Here is a 13351-nt window from a genome sequence, read left to right on the forward strand (position 1 = left end):
AATATTTTTATTTATTATAATCAGACTTGCTCCAGAATGCACACACTCTTGCTGCGATATCTGCACTTGGCTTAGAAACTGTCCGAGAGGTGCCACTTAATTATAGGGGCTCCAAACACATTTACAATCCTGTTGTTTGCGCCATCTTCTGGCAAAACGCAGCCCAACACATCCTCCACGTCTGTATTGGATTTCAATAAACAAACATGAGATTTCAGCTTCATGAATAAAATTTGGTGACATTCAGGGCATCATAGATACAATATCTGCAAAACACTAGGTGTCAGCCTTGGCTCAGTGGTAACATTCTTGCCTGAGTCAGAAGGTCATGGGTTCAAGGCCCACTCCAGAGACTTGTGCACAAATCTAGGCTGACACTCCAGTGCAGTGCTGAGGGAGCGCTGCACTGCTGGAGCTGCTGTCTTTTTGATGTGACGTTAAACCGAGGCCCCGTCTACCCTCTCAGATGAACATAAAAGATCCCATGGCACTATATCGAACATTACTAAAACAGATTCTCTGGTCATTATCACATTGCTGTTTGTGGGACCTTGCTGTGCGCAAATTGGCTGCTGCGTTTTCTAAATTGCAACAGTGACTTCACTTCAAATGTACTTCCTTGGCTGTGAAGCGCTTCGGGACCTCTTGATATATAAATGCAAGTCTTTCTTTTATATCCATGTACTTTGCCTTAAGTCAGGAGCTTAAGATGGTTAAAATTATTACACAGATTTATTCATAACCGGGAGAAAAAGGGATGCGGTTTATGCATGTTTGTGAAGTGCAGACAATATTTGTAGTTTGTGTGCTCAAGCAGGACTGTGTCTCATGGGATTGATCTGAAATTGTCACTTCACGGTAATTAGGATGTTAACCCTTCAGGGCCTGTGTGACACACTTGGCCTTGCTGTCCATGCACCTATAGGATCTGCACTTGAGTTCGGCACAGTGTTATAATGTGAAAGCAGCCCCTCTATACTGACGATCTAAGAGTTCTACATGAAATGTATTGGGCCAGTTTCAGCCCAGTTTAAAGTGCGTTTCAGTCCACAGCACAAAAAAAAAGCCCACTTTTAAACTTTCACAAATATGCACTAATGTAGCAGTTTTGCTCAATGAGTCCATGAGTTGCTGGTGTGGAAAACATCACACTGGTGCAATATGGGATCTTCTGAACTTGGGATGAAGGTACGGAACTGGAATTTGTATTCTGCATATAGCCCACGCTGTAGCTGGCTGGGAGGTATTAGATATTGATGCTGCCTGTCCAAAGTGGACAACTATTTAATTCCCCATCAATTTGCTCACCTTGATGGGCATAAAATATCCCCAGCCCCCAGCTCGCCCAAAACGAAGATGTCAACACTTTCTTTAGACTATTTTCCATCCACCGATTTTGTTTTGACACATGGCTATAATTTTCCCTGTGGAAAAGTTAAATTAAGGGCCAATAAGTTTTTGTGAAATTCTGTGTCATAATGACAGTATCACTTGCTTGTGATGTGGCTTTGACAAACACTACAACACCCGGCTGTTCTGTACTTTTCACAGTGGCTGAGACAGAATCGCTTTAAATGCCAGAGATTAAAAATAGAAAATCAACCCTGTGTTTTCTTAAAAAAGACAGTGGTCATAAAATACACAAGTCTCGAAATTCTTCATCAGTCATACATTCGGGTGAATATTTTCTTTATCCTTTCGTTTGTAAATATTAAAGGAAAGCAACGGCTGGAGAAGACCACTGAAGTCTCCAAATTGTTCAAAGCATCGACTGCGGGGAAGGAGAGCAGCTGTCAAAGACAGTGCCAGGTATGAGCGAGTTCAACCTGTGACTTATATACCTAAACATTCCTACCATCTTCAGAATGACTAAACGCCAGAAATGGTCTTGCAAATTTTTTTCCCTGAGAGATCAGGCACCCCAATAAGAGAGGCAGAAATGCTTGATGAAGTATTCCACTTGCATCCATTTTGTATTTTCATTTCTGGGAATCTTACTGGCCTTTGGGAGCACTATGGACTTTTTGGCTCTGTACTCAAGTCATTGGCGATTCAAAACTCATCTCTCTCATTGTGCAAGTCTCCAATGATTCTGGAATGATCAGCTTGCTGACACGCTAAAATAAAAACCCCAGTCATGCCAGCATCTGAAGCAACTCTTCATTCATAACTAAACTTTAATACAATCCTATGCTTTCTACCTGTATTGATATTTTCTGGTTCACGATATATTGGTCTGACATCCAATATTGGATGGTGGAAAGGCTTTAGGGAGACACTCGCTGTGGAATACCCAGCCTCTGACCTGCTCTTGTTGCCACAGTATTTATGTGACTGGTCAAGTTAAGTTTCTGGTCAATGGTGACCCCCCCAGGATGTTGATGGTGGGGGATTCGACAATGGTAATGCCGTTGAATGTTAAGGGGAGGTGGTTAGACTCTTGCTTGTTGGAGATAGTCATTGTCTGGCACTGGTGTGACACAAATGTTACTTGCTACTTATCAGCCGAGGCCTGAATGTCATCCAGGTCTTGCTGCATGCGGGCACGGACTGCTTCATGATCTGAGGAGTTGTGAATGGAACTGAGTACTGTGCAATCATCAGTGAATGTCCCCACTTCTGACCTTATGATGGAGGGAAGGTCATTGATGAATAAGTTGAAGATGGTTGGGCCTAGGATACTGCCCTGAGGAACTCCTGCAGCGATGTCCTGGGACTAAGATGATTGACCTCCAAGAACCACAACCGTGTTCCTTTGCGCTAGGTATGACTCCAGCTAGTGGCGAGTTTTCCCCCTGATTCCCATTGACTACAGTTTTACTAGGGCTCCTTGATGCCACACTCTGTTAAATGCTGCCTTGATGTCAAGGGCAGTCACTCTCACCTCACCTCTGGAATTCAGCTCTTTTGTCCACGTTTGGACCAAGGCGGTAATGAGGTCTGGAGCCGAGTGGTCCTGGCGGAACCCAAACTGAGCATCGGTGAGCAGGTTATTGGTGAGTAAATGCCGCTTGATAGCACTGTCGACGACACCTTCCATCACTTTGCTGATGATTAAGAGTAGACTGATGGGGCGGTAATTGGCCGGATTGGAGTTGTGCTGCTTTTTGTGGACAGGACATAGCTGGGCAATTTTCCACTTTTTTCTGTGCAGTAAAGAGACATTATCCTCTCGCAGCATTTCAATCAAAGGACATAAGTTGCAGAATAAGTCTTGGCATGCAAGTACTTTTCCTCCCTACTCCATCATAACTACATGATTTTGTCATTATTATTTTTTAAATATCTACACTCTTCAAAAGGCACTGTCGTTTCCAAAAGTATTTGGCAAATCTATCTTGTTGGGATGGTTGTTCGTCACACCAAAACATCACTGGGCCACAAAAACATCATTGAACCTAAATGATGCACAATTGTTCTGGCCAATTTTTCTTCCTTTGCAACCAAGATAAATTCCTCCCTCCCTCTCCCAAAAGAAATCGATTTCTTAATTTGCTTTGATTTACTGAGTTTCTCTTGTTTAACTGCCACACTTCACTTTTACTCCTGGCCTAAGGAAGTGCTGGGGCTGAAGATATATAAAATGATGGATCCATGCTGCAGCTCTTTAACTATCTAATAGCGTCAACCCCTGAACTATTTCCTCTGTTCACATCACTCCTGTTACTGAGCAACTGGTTGGTGAGTTAGTGGGGCTTGGAAGTACCAATTCTCACATTCTAGCACTTTTAGTTCTGAGATGCGTAGAAAAATACTGCAGAACATGAAAATGATTTCCTCAGAAAATAATGTAGAGAACTAGAACTTGCATTTATAAAGGGCCTTTCTTGACCCCATAGCGTCCCAAAGTGCTTTACAGCCAATGAAGTGCTTTTGAAGTGTAGTCACTGTTGTAATCTGGGAAAGATGGCAGCCAATTTGCCCACAGCAAGGTCCCACAAACAGCAATGCAACAAATGAGCAGATAACGTGTTTTTTGATTGAGGAATAAATATTGGCCAGGATACTGGGGAGAACTCCCCTGCTCTTCTTCGAATAGTGCCGTGGGATCTTTAACATCCACCTGAGAGGGTAGACGGGTCCTCGGTTTAACGTCTCATTGAAAGACGAGATATTAATAGACTGTTGCCACAGGCCTGATTATCCTCAACTGTGAACCTAGAGGATATTCCAAAAGTAAATTTGACAGCAATGTGAATGACTTTGACGAGAACAAACAAATTCATTTACCACTAAATTAATGGTTAAGCTCAGTCACCAATACATTGCAAAGTTTTACCTGTGTCTACAGCTATTTGGCCTTTGATTGAAAGGAATAATAGAAATGATTTGTGTTTTCCAGCAGCAACATCTACAATCCATTAAGATATTTATAAACATGGGAAGATTCCATGTCTATGTGGAGGGTGATTGTTTTCTTCCCCGTCTATGTGCACTGCTGTGGCTGGACACCATGCATGGAACAGCATACACATAAAGGGGTATCAGCCCTCCGTAAATGCGGGTCGTTGTTTGTTCTAAATGGACAAGTGCAGCCAAACTCAATGCAGCTTAATTAGGCCAAAGTTGGATCACTCTTGTTTTTATTTCAATTCTGAAGCAAACAAAAGCCAAAACTCCCAAAATTCCAAAAGGATTATTTGCATCACACCGTACTTCATTTCTCAATCTCACCTCTGTGGTGCGGAAGAATCGAAACAGTGACGAACAGTTGGGCTGTTTCACACATGAAGTTATTTTCAGGTTCGAGAGAGACTTAAGTTGCTGAGACTATACTACAGGCTGGAAATGTAACAGAACGAAAGCAGATGAACTCATGTCAAAGCTGATCAATCAGCACTGACGGCTCCTTAAAAGAAGACAGGGACACTTTGGAATATTACGTTTGATAGAGTGGGAACAGAAAATACATCCTATTTGTTCATTTTGGTTTCTAAAACATCAGAGTTTGCTTTGAGCATTTATTTAAACTTGCTGCTGTATTGGTGATGCAGAGCAGAGCAATTCCTGTTGTAAAGTCTGACAGCTCCAGAGATACTTCTCCATGTGCCACATGCTCATTTGGTTTTTTTTTTTTAAATGTTGTGCTTCAGGATAAAAATGACTTTCAAATAGAAGTGATATTATAGCAAAGGCTGATGACAAAATTGTTCCAATTTAAACCTCGCCCATGAGAAGATCAGAAAGATTCAAGATCAACTTAACTTACACCCATTGGCATGTACTGCACCGTGGAGCAGCACCTGAAGCACTTTTTCTAATAGGGCACAATAGAGCAAAGAGGACACTTGCTTTACAGCCAAGGAAGTACTTTTGAAGTGTAGTCACTGTTGTAGTGTAGCAAACGCGGCAGCCAATTTGTGCACAGCAAGATCCCACAAACAGCAATCAGATAAGCTGCTTTAGTGATGTTGATTGAGGGATATATATTGCCAAGAAATCCCCTGCTCCACTTCAAAATAGTGCCATGGGATCTTATACATCCACCCGAGAGGGCAGACCGGGCTTCAGTTTAACCTCTCATCCAAAAGACGGCACCTCCGACAGTGGAGCACGCCCCCCGGTACTGCACTGGAGTGTCAGCCTAGATGTTTGTGCTCAAGTCTCTGGAGTGGGGTTTGATCCCACAACCTTCTGACTCAGCGGCAAGAGTGCTACCAACTGAGCCATAGTTAACATCTAATGAATAACCGAAGTCACAACAACAAATGTCTTATTAAAAATAGTTCTCCTTAAACAAATTCACTCTGACCCCATTTAGGTCAGCTAGATTCTTTCAAAAGTGAATTAGTACAAAACGCAAGCTTACACCAACGCACAGATGGAGAACCATAAATGCAAAAGCTGCCGATTTATTTGGCCGGAGAAAATGGACAGCGTATGCGGATATTTTCCCATCTCTCAGCACTTGAGGTAAACGCATTTTTAGAAAGTGTGAAAGGATGTTCTTGCCATGGAGGAAGTGCAGTGAAGATTCACCAGACTGATACCTGGGATGGCAGGAATGACGTATGAGGAGAGATTAGGTTGATTGGGCTTATATTCGCTGGAGTTTAGAAGAATGAGAGGGGATCTCATTGAAACTTATAAAATTCTAACAGGACTAGACAGACTAGATGCAGGAAGGATGTTCCCGATGGTCGGGGAGTCCAGAACCAGGGGTCACAGTCTAAGGATAAGGAGTAAGCCATTTAGGACAGAGATGAGGAGGAATTTCTTCACCCAGAGAGTGGTAAACCTGTGGAATTCTCTACCACAGAAGGCAGTGGAGGCCAATTCATTAAATATATTCAAGAAGGAGTGGGATATATTTCTTAAGGCTAAAGGGATCAAGGGATATGGGGAGAAGGTAGGGACAGGGTATTGAATTTGGATGATCAGCCATGATCTCATTGAATGGTGGAGAAGGCTCGAGGGGCCGAATGGCCTACTCCTGCTCCTATCTTTTATGTATCTATGTATCTATATGATGAAGTGGGATGTCTAGGGAGTGGATTTTTGCATCATGTCCGAACATCTCTGGGGCCTGATCGGGAATCCAGCCCAAACTGACAAGATGAGAGTTCTCCAAAATCTCCCTCCATGCCAACCGTAACGATCCAATCTGAAACTATTTTGGCAAATCTCAATCCAGTTCCTCGTGGACTGAGTCCACATCACACTACTGACCATGATTCAGTACAAATTGCCAATATCCAACAATCCCATGCAGAGAGGGCATAAAAGGAGAGGCCGCACTGCCGGTATGGGGAATCTGTGTGTTCCTAGTGACTGGGTATGGAATGCTTTAGGATTAATGTGGCTGGTTAGGTCAGAGGAAAGGGAGCTTAACATCTCTCAATGGTATTACATGATGGCAATGATGTAACCCACCAGAGAGCATTCAATGCCAATATTGGGTGTCAAAAGGGATACATTTCTCTCATGACAATCCTCACAATCATGAACAAAGAAATTCACCAAAAATGTAAATGTAGCAGATCTATATTGAAACAGTTACTCAAGGAAGTGTAACTTACTGTCTGTGAATAAATGTCTAGCAGATCATCGCAGAGATAATGTGCACAAAAGTCTATTTGAGGCCTGTAAGATTAAATTGGCAGAGCAGCCATCCATCAAAGAAGGCCTTCACTTCGTTTGAAAAACAATAAATCCAATAGTTTGCCCAGGAGGTACAATGTTCTGCTAAGTTTTCTGCGCAGATTATTTCTAAGTTACTATTTCCCCACAACTGGCAATGTTCCAGAAGGGAAACCATCTCAACAGTGAAATGGTTTACTAGAAAATTAAAAATAACGGTCCTCACTGGGGCACACTGTTCAGAGTAATTACTTGCAAACTACGATCCTATGGTCTGGGGCAATATTCTGACCAAAAGCCACTGCCTCCAATTTTTAACAGTTGTCTAAGTTGTCACTTTTTGTTTTGATTTCAATTTCTTTCAGCAATATCAAGCAATTCAAAAATGGCACACATGGTCACAAGTAAAACATTCACCAAGGCTAAGAAATAAATTACATTTGACCTTGGATAATGGTGTATGTTTTTTCTCCCAATGCACTGTCTTGGACAGGTTCTGGGATGGAGAAATCCAGGCATACCTCAACACAGCCACCAGAGCAAAACCAAGTTGGAGCTTTTCTTTCAAGGCTGGGCCGTCGTCTCCCTAATGGAAGGAAAAAAAATGTCTTGAGACACTGTCCCATTTGTGCAAAAACACCAACTCTTCCCACTCTGGTGGGAAGCTAGCAACATTGGCCTTTCAGAGGCACCTTTCCAGCGATCGATAAACCTGAGCACGAGGACTTCCAGAGAATAAAAAGCCGTGCTGCATTTTCAAATCACGTCAATAAACAGCTGAGCAGGGCTGGCCATGCAGTGGAAGCCGAAATAACAGAAAATGCTGGAAAAACTCAGCAGGCCAGGCAACATCAGTGGAGAGAAACTTGAGTCAACGTTGCGGGTCAAAACCCTTTGTCAAGACTAAAGAGGCAGAGGGAATGAAATAGATTAAGAGGCCAGGCTGGGAGAGAACAAAAGAGAAGAGACATTAAGAGGTATTTAAAACGAGACGAGATGGTGATAGAACTAGTGGAGACAAAAGACAGCTCTAGATTAGGTGTGAAATGCGCTAGCAGAATGGGAAACAGCTGCCATTTGGGAGAGAGAAAAAAAAGTAAAGTGGGGGGGGGGGGGGGGGAAACCAAAACAAAGGTGTGGATAAAAAAATAAGTGAAAATGTAATAGGGGCCGAGGTTATGATCTGAAATTGTTGAACTCGATCGAGAGTCCGGAAGGCTGTAAAGTGCCTAATCGGAAGATGAGGTGCTGTTCCTCGAGTTTACGTTGAGCTTCTGTGGAACAATGCAAGAGGCCAAGGACGGTGAGGTCCGAGTGGGAATGGGGCGGTGAATTAAAATGACAGGCGACCGGAAGCTCAGGGTCATCCTTACGGACTGAACTGAGGTGTTCCGCAAAGCAGTCACCCAATCTGCGTTTGGTCTCCCCAATGTAGAGGAGACCACATCGTGAGCAGCGAATACAGTATACTAGATTGCAAGAAGTACAAGTAAATCGTTGTTTCACCTGGAAGGGGTGTTTGGGGCCCTGGACAGTGGGAAGGGGGGAGGTATAAGGGCAGGTGTTACATCTCCTGCGCTTGCACGGTAAGGTGCCAGGCGAAGGGGAAGGGGTGCTGGGGGTGATAGAGGAGTGGACTAGGGTGTCTCAGAGGGAGCGGTCCCTATGGAATGCTGAAAAGGGAGGGGAAGATGCGTTTGGTGGTGGGATCACTTTGGAGGTGGCGGAAATGGCGAAGGATGATCCGTTGAATGTGGAGGCTGGTGGGGTGAAAGGCGAGGACAAGGGGAACCCTATCGTGGTTCCGGGAGGGAGGGGCAGGGGTGAGGGCAGAAGTGCAGGAGATAGAACGGACACGGTCAAGGGCTGTGTCAACCACAGTAGAGGAGAATCCTCGGTTGAGGAAAAAGGAAGACATGTCGGAAGCACTGGTGTGGAAGATGGCATCGTTGGAGCAGATGCGGCGGAGACGGAGAAACTGGGAGAATGGAATAGAGTCCTTACAGGAGGCGGGGTGGGAGGAAGTGTAGTCCAGGTAGCTGTGGGAGTCAGTGGGCTTGTAGTGAATATTAGTCAATAACCTATCCCCAGAGCTGGAGACGGAGAAGTCGAGGAAGGGAAGGGAAGAGTCAGAGATGGACCATGTGAAGGTGAGAGAAGGGTGGAAATTGGAGGCAAAGTGAATGAAATTGTCTAGTTCAGTGGCAGCCGCTCTTCTGTACTGTTTGGTGGATTCCACACCACTGCAAGAACGGCCAGTTATTTGAAAATTGGAATTCGCTCGTTTTTCTGCGACGGCTCAACTTTCACAAAACCTCAACTCTGCTCTGCCGCATCACCACCGAGCCTGCCCACAGCCAGAGAAGATGAGAGTCTTCGGCAGCATTTACACTGCTGCTAGCTCAGGACAAACCTAAAAACTCACCTCTATCGGTGTGTCTCAGAGATTCCAACAGCAGCACAGTCACCTCACTGACCTCAGAGCGGGGTCACCTCACTGACCTCAGAGCGGGGTCACCTCACTGACCTCAGAGCGGGGTCACCTCACTGACCTCAGAGCAGTACTGCCGTTAGTGGCAATACATTATTATTACATCATTATTTTCTGTTGCAGAACATTCCAGGGTCATATTTCAGTAAACGTGCTATTTCACAGCTTAGAACGATATCCTTTTCCCTTCCGTTGCCTTGTCAGTTGTGAGTTTTACTTTATGTACATTATCCTGCTTGTCTTGTGATAAATTAGCTGTTGACCAACTTGTTGAGCAATTTTCGTGTTGTCAAGAATAATTCCCTAGTTTCGACACCGCAGGTGGTTATTTTCTCACCTTTCCTGAAAGTGCTAAATCACGCCGAGGGACAATTCCGCAGGCAGTCAAGCATACATTCTCCATGTGTTGGTCTGGGGAAGTTAGACAACCAACCCAAACAAATCCTATCCTCATTAGACATTCCCAAAAACACGCGTGCACTTCTGGAAGGGCCCAATGGCTGACTTCCCATCTCCCGAGCCCAAGGATCGCAAGGCCAATCGTAGCACCTGAACGACAGCAACAACGGAGATTGGCGAACTCAGCACAGACCAGGGATTAAACTCCAGACCTTCCTGGTCTGAGTGCCTCAGTGCTACAAGGGCAAGTACTTTTACTCACTGAGATATTATCATTAATTCTTTGACAAACTGAGAAAATTCAACTACTGCTCGTGTTGAAAAAGTGTTGACAAATCATAGAAAATAATAGTTGAACGAATCAACAAATCCTGCTGGTAGCAGACTGCTGTAGAGGCCTCATATGCATGGTTAGGAAGTTCCAGAACTAACGTTTCTGCAAGCCCCCGACCTACACTTACCTAGCGCGCCGGCAGTTGACCTCTTGGCCTGCGTGGAATTCCTCTCCGAGGCCTGTCCCAGAGGCCGGCGCGCTATGCTGGCGTGTCCCAGGGGCGTAGTTAGTGCGATGCTTCCCCTGGGATCACGTGAGCAACAGGCAGCCAATCGGAGCAGGGAATGCTCCATTCATAAGTCTTGACAGATAGACCTGTCAAAACGTATAAATGCTGAGGCTGTAAAACTGTACTTTACCTTCAAATAAATTTAAAATAAACATCACACTTTGTAAATAAACTATAAATGACATTAAATAACTTTTTTAAACAAAAATTTAAATTTTTGAAAAAAATAATTTTATAAAAAAATAATTTTATAAAAAAACGGCTAAAAATAAACTTACCTTGCTTTAAAGTGTTTAAAAGTAAAAAACCTGTGGAAAAAATGTTTTAATTTTAAATAACTGACCACTTACCTTTGAAAATGAAGTCCTTACAGCTGGTTTTTACATTTCTAAAATGTACAGACTTACCCGCACGTTAAAACCTGTAAAAAAAAAGGAAGTTCAACGCTCACGCGCAGACTCCCGCGCGCACGTGTTCGACCTCTGAACCCCTTGGTTCAGAGGATCGGAAGTGCCGGTTTCCCGCGCATGCGTAGTGCATGCAAGATTCCGGCACTTCCATCGGGTCCACGCGTGAGTACTCCGTCTGTACTCACGCGTTGGGACCCGAATTTCTGGGCCAATATTTCGCAATATTTGTCAGTTTCAGATTCATGTAAATATGGCCAGTGATCTTATGGAGTATTACTTTCTGCTACCAGGAAACAGAAAGTAACGCTGCCCACCAACACCAGTCTGCCTCTTACTTTCTCCCAGAGAAATCCCAGGTTGCTGTTTTCCTCCTTTGACTGATCTCACTGTCACAGATAACATCAATGGTAACCACACATAGGAATTGTGCTTGGTTGCAATCTCTCCTTTTAAAATAAACTTTACGACAATGGCTTAGAAGTTAACCTACTTTAATGATTACTAAGTCAGCTAGTGTTTGACACAGACTGAAACGCATCAGCATACTCGTCTCCAGCTAAAACTACAGAAAAATCCACATTAGTAGCCTTTGTTTGGCTATGCTTTGCAAACTCTCTGTCCGTAGCCAAGAGAACTTGTGTGCGGGTTAACAAAAATTACGATTTACGACAGCCCCAAATATATGTAGGAAAACTGCTGCTGTTTAACTGGGTAAAAGCTTGCCGCTTACCACCAAATGGCATTGGTGAGCTATCTGTTCATTGTCCAGAGTGGACTGCCATGCCCATTCAGGCACTGGCTTCAAAATTTATCAGGAATAGAGCGAGAAGAATCCCAGTCTCCAGTAACAGGGCTATCTCTCTTGATCCCATCGATGGGTTAGGCTCGCTGGTCAATCTACTACATTTTAAAAAATATTCGTTTATGAGATGTGGGCGTCACTGGCAAGGCCAGCATTTATTGCCCATCCCTAATTGCCCTCGAGAAGGTGGTGGTGAGCTGCCTTCTTGAACCGCTGCAGTCCGTGTGGTGAAGGTACTCCCACAACGCTGTTACGGAGGGAGTTCGAGGATTTTGACCCAGCGACGATGAAGGTTCGCAATATACTTCTAAGTCAGGATGGCGTGTGACTTGGAGGGGAACTTGGAGGTGATGGTGTTCCCACGCATCTGTTGCCCTTATGCTTCTAGGTGGAAGAGGTCGTGGGTTTGGGAGGTGCTGCCGAAGAAGCCTTGGTGAGTTGCTGCAGTGCATCTTGTAGATGGTACAAAGTGCAGCCACAGTACGCCGGTGGTGGAGGGAGTGACTGTTTAACGTGGTGGATGGGGTGCCAATCAAGCGGGCTGCTTTGTCCTGGATGGTGTCGAGCTTCTTGAGTGTTGTTGGAGCTGCACTCATCCAGGCAAGTGGAAAGTATTCCATCACACTCCTTACTTGTGCCTTGTAGATGTTAGAAACACTTTGGGGAGTCAGGAGGTGAGTCACTCTCTGCAGAATACCAAGCCTCTGACCTGCTCTTGTTGCCACAGTATTTATGTGGCTGGTCCAGTTAAGTTTCTAGTCAATGTTGACCTCCAGGATGTTGATAGTGGGGGATTCGGCGACGGTAATGCCATTGAATGTCAAGGGGCGGTTGTTAGACTCTCGCTTGTTGGAGATTGTCATTGCCTGGCACTTCTGTGGTGCGAATGTTACCTGCCACTTATCAGCCCAAGCCTGAACGTTGTCCAGGTCTTGTTGCATGCGGGCATGAACGGCTTCATTATCTGAAGAGTTGTGAATGGCACTGAACACTGTGCAGTCATCAGCAAACATCCCCACTTCTGACCTTATGCTGGAGGGAAGGTCATTGATGCAGCAGCTGAAGATGGTTGGGCTAGGACACTGCCCTGAGAAACTCCTGCAGCAATGTCCTGGGGCTGTGATGATTGACCTTCAACCACCACAACCATCTTCCTTTGTGCTAGGTATGACTCCAGCCATTGGAGAGTTTTCCCCCCGATTCCCATTGACTTCAGTTTTACTAGGGCTCCTTGATGCCACACTCGGTCAAATGCTGCCTTGAGGTCAAGGGCGGTCACTCTCACCTCACCTCTGCAATTCAGCTCTTTTGTTTATGTTTGGACCAAGGCTGTAATGGGGTCGGGAGCCGAGTGGTCTTGGCGGAACTCAAACTGGGCATCAGTGAGCAGGTTATTGGTGAGTAAGTGCCGCTTGATAGCACTGTTGACGATACCTTCCATCACTTTGCTAATGATTGAGAGTAGACTGATTGGGTGGTAATTGGCTGGATTGGATTTGTCCTGCTTTTTGTGGACAGGACATACCTGGGCAGTTTTCCACATTGTCGGATAGATGCCAGTGTTGTAGCTGTACTGGAACAGCTTGGCTAGAGGCGCGGCTAGTTC

General features: G+C 44.7%; 1 protein-coding gene across 20 annotated transcripts in view; it reads right to left on the minus strand.

The window, feature by feature from the left end:
* LOC147109520 (alpha-(1,6)-fucosyltransferase) overlaps nt 1-13351 on the minus strand; it is a 993309-nt gene that overhangs the window by 376309 nt on the left and 603649 nt on the right. For 16 of the 20 annotated variants that reach the window (XM_086003552.1, XM_086003543.1, XM_086003541.1 and 13 more), the window contains one exon: nt 7602-7666. The exons of 3 other annotated variants lie outside the window; for them this stretch is intronic. The gene's annotated coding sequence lies outside the window, so the exon portion shown is untranslated. Of the gene's footprint in view, nt 1-7525; nt 7667-13351 lie in introns of those variants that run through there. One more of the 20 variants, XM_086003547.1, reaches the window with a different exon arrangement.

This window comes from Somniosus microcephalus, chromosome 12 (genome assembly GCF_052327205.1).
Source record: "Somniosus microcephalus isolate GS21.2 chromosome 12, FLI_Smic_1.0, whole genome shotgun sequence".
In the NCBI taxonomy this organism is placed as follows: domain Eukaryota; kingdom Metazoa; phylum Chordata; class Chondrichthyes; order Squaliformes; family Somniosidae; genus Somniosus; species Somniosus microcephalus.